The sequence below is a fragment of the Pseudophryne corroboree genome, chromosome 8, assembly GCF_028390025.1.
Source record: "Pseudophryne corroboree isolate aPseCor3 chromosome 8, aPseCor3.hap2, whole genome shotgun sequence".
Lineage (NCBI taxonomy): Eukaryota > Metazoa > Chordata > Amphibia > Anura > Myobatrachidae > Pseudophryne > Pseudophryne corroboree.
Genome location: NC_086451.1, coordinates 273,195,664 through 273,199,757, shown reverse-complemented (window position 1 = coordinate 273,199,757; position 4,094 = coordinate 273,195,664). Strand labels below are relative to the sequence as shown.

Here is a 4,094-nt window from a genome sequence, read left to right as displayed (position 1 = left end):
CCACAGCCGGGGGTCACTTTTATACAGTGCCTTGCGGCCGTGGCATCAAATATCCAACTAGTCACCCCTGGCCGGGGTACCCTGGGGGAGTGGGGACCCCTTCAATCAAGGGGTCCCCCCCAGCCACCCAAGGGCCAGGGGTGAAGCCCGAGGCTGTCCCCCCATCCAATGGGCTGCGGATGGGGGGCTGATAGCCTTTGTTGAAAGTTATGAATATTGTTTTTAGTAGCAGTACTACAAGTCCCAGCAAGCCTCCCCCGCAAGCTGGTACTTGGAGAACCACAAGTACCAGCATGCGGCGGGAAACCGGGCCCGCTGGTACCTGTAGTACTACTACTAAAAAAATACCCCAATAAAGACATTACACACACACCTTGAAAGTATAACTTTAATGCATACATACACACCACCATATACACATACTTACCTTATGTTCACACGAGGGTCGGTCCTCTTCTCCATGTAGAATCCACGGTGTACCTGTTGAAAAAATTCTACTCACCAAATCCAGTGTAGAGGGCTCCTCGGATAATCCATTTGTAATCCACTTACTTGTAAAAATAAAAAAACGGGACACCCGACCACGAACTGAAAGGGGACCCATGTTTTCACATGGGACCCCTTTCCCCGAATGCCAGAAACCCCCTCTGACTGATGTCTAAGTGGGTTTCTTCAGCCAATCAGGGAGCACCACGTTGTGGCACCCACCTGATCGGCTGTGTGCTCCTGTACTGTCTGACAGGCGGCACACGGCAGTGTTACAATGTAGCGCCTATGCGCTCCATTGTAACCAATGGTGGGAACTTTGTGGTCAGCGGTTGACCGAAAGTGACCTCACCGCTGACCACAAAGTTCCCACCATTGGTTACAATGGAGCGCATAGGCGCTACATTGTAACACTGCCGTGTGCCGCCTGTCAGACAGTACAGGAGCACACAGCCGATCAGGTGGGTGCCACAACGTGGTGCTCCCTGATTGGCTGAAGAAACCCACTTAGACATCAGTCAGAGGGGGTTTCTGGCATTCGGGGAAAGGGGTCCCATGTGAAAACATGGGGCCCCTTTCAGTTCGTGGTCGGGTGTCCCTTTTTTTATTTTTTTCCAAGTACGTGGATTACAAATGGATTATCCGAGGAGCCCTCTACACTGGATTTGGTGAGTAGAATTTTTTCAACAGGTACACCATGGATTCTACATGGAGAAGAGGACCGACCCTCGTGTGAACATAAGGTAAGTATGTGTATATGGTGGTGTGTATGTATGCATTAAAGTTATACTTTCAAGGTGTGTGTGTAATGTCTTTATTGGGGTATTTTTTTTAGTAGTAGTACTACAGGTACCAGCGGGCCCGGTTTCCCGCCGCATGCTGGTACTTGTGGTTCTCCAAGTACCAGCTTGCGGGGGAGGCTTGCTGGGACTTGTAGTACTGCTACTAAAAACAATATTCATAACTTTCAACAAAGGCTATCAGCCCCCCATCCGCAGCCCATTGGATGGGGGGACAGCCTCGGGCTTCACCCCTGGCCCTTGGGTGGCTGGGGGGGGACCCCTTGATTGAAGGGGTCCCCACTCCCCCAGGGTATCCCGGCCAGGGGTGACTAGTTGGATATTTGATGCCACGGCCGCAAGGCACTGTATAAAAGTGACCCCCGGCTGTGGCATTATCTGTCCTGCTAGTGGAGCCCGGTGCTGGTTTAAAAAATACGGGGGACCCCTACGCTTTTTGTCCCCCGTATTTTTGGAACCAGGACCAGGCGTAGAGCCCGGTGCTGGTTGTTTAAATATGGGGGAACCCCTGTCAATTTTTTCCCCATATTTTTGCAACCAGGGCCGGCTCAAAGAGCCCGAGGCTGGTTTGGTTTAGGAGGGGGGACCACACGCATTTTTTTTAAAAAAAATTAAAACATTTCCCACCCCTTCCCACTGAAAAACATGCACGGATCTCATGGATCCATGCATGCCTATACAAACACGGGATAAAAAAGCAGGTCTGTTTTTTTTTAGCACTTTTTCACGATTTGTATTTCATCACGGCAGTGTTTGGCTATTGTCGGCAGTGTTTGTGTTTTGCACTTTTTAGTAAATTCCCGATTTCTACCAAATTGCAGGCGTATTTGACCGATGGTGTATTGATTCGTGATTTTTTCCTAGGACTTCCAAAATATTACGAATGCCCTCATCACTGCCGTGATTTTTGCTTAGTAAATTACCGAGATGACACTTTGAAGAAAAAACGGCATCTCGGTCAAAATTGGGACCTTAGTAAATATACCCCAATGTCTAAAAAAACATGACTAAAGTGGTCTCCTTACTATCAAGAATATAAAGGATAATATCATATTGAGAAACCAGACGTCAGGTTATTTATGATGATAACAGCCCAAATAGGGGGTTGGACTCATGGGTTTGCTTCCACAGGGAACATATGCCATGAAGTACAAGTGTCGATATACACTAATATTCTAAACCACCTGCATGCCAAACACAACTGAATTGAAAAAAAGGGATTACTCTAGTATATCAGGGCTTGCCGCCATAAAGAAAAATGTGGATAGATGATGTAAGACCGAGTAGAAAAATAGTAAATCTGCTGTCAGTGTTAGGCACTGAGCATGTCAATCACTTCTGAGCTCTACTACACTGAGTCTTCCTATGGGGTCTCCCACCAAAGTACTGACCCAGCTCAACACTGATTAGCTACCAAGATTGGACAGATTCAGGCATTTACAGTGTAGTATGGTAGTAGAAATTTGCGAATGAACTTGCTAATCTGGGATCACCGATGAGAGTTCACATAAAAAAAGGGAAAGATGAGAAAAACAATAGGTTGCAGAGAAAAGTAGGAAAAAACAGTTAGTGGATCTGCTGCCAGCGTTAGACACGGGTAAGTATATGGTGTTTTCCCAAATCTGTCAAAATTGCTGATGAATTGCTGGTGAGAGTCCAGAAACAATAGTAAAGAGATAGCCCGATCAATGAGATAGAGGGTAAGCCATCTGCAGAGTTATTCCAAAATGATTATAATTTAATTGTTATATGTATGTTGCCATGAAGTTATCAATACCAAAATCTCACCTGTGATGGTGTCAAAAAACACCTATCAGGAATAATCATAGGCAGATAGTATTGCTACTGGGATATTATGCACAGATCAAAAACGGGAAGAAGAAATGACAAGGAAATGGTAAATTCACACCAAGTTCCAATTCCTGCAAAAAATGTGACGGGGTGAACAGCGATGTAGTGCCTGCTGCCGTGCAGGTGTAGGCCCACTGCTTAGCTGTGGCCGCACCCAATCACTGGCAATACACTGAAGTTTTAACGAACCATGACCTCCAGACAAATCTGGAGCACGGATACCTCTTTCCAAAGGCGATCGACATTCAATATAGGAAGGAGAGTGAGCTAATTAAGATGTATTGACCCTTTTTCCCAGCGGAGAAGAGGATACGTCAGGGGTAGTGGTGACCTTCACTGATTGGGTGAAAGGTCATCACTGGCTAAAAGCCTCAGCTACCCAATTTTCACACGCTTGCACTCTCGCGTGTGGTGTGACAATGGGGTTTTCACATCCGTGAGCAAACCCCTAGATCGGTACACGGGGGAGGGGTAACAAACAGACACAGAGCAATACTCACTTCCCACTCACTGGTCACCTTGATTGTAGCAGATCTCTGCTTCTGTAGGGGGAAGAAGAGCAGCCTCCCTAACTGCAGGCTTATCTAACTAAATGGCTAACAACTAACTTCTGCCTATCTTCAACTGCAGAACAATACAACAAATACAACTGGGACTCTACTGTTTCTAGCTCTAACTGACAGATATCACACCTTCAATGGACAACCACAATGCAACAAATCAGAATTGAGTAATACCCCTGCGTGTTGATATATGGTAACACCGTATGGCCAGCTTCGCTCAATGGTTAACAGGCACTATAGGTGATCCCCCCTTTACGCGAGCGCGAATAGGGTTCTCTGTTGTGGACAGCCGTCCACTACAGGTTTATGGGAAGTTGAGGCATGTGGGATTGGTCCGTTACTCCATAGCCCCTTTAATCCCCTACAGAATTCACAGCATGGGAACCAGCCGGTC

The 4,094-nt window shown here is 46.7% G+C and overlaps 1 pseudogene; it reads right to left on the bottom strand.

Moving 5' to 3' along the window:
* Positions 1-2,628: 2,628 nt before the first annotated feature.
* On the bottom strand, positions 2,629-2,747 carry LOC134950108 (5S ribosomal RNA; annotated as a pseudogene).
* Positions 2,748-4,094: the final 1,347 nt, after the last annotated feature.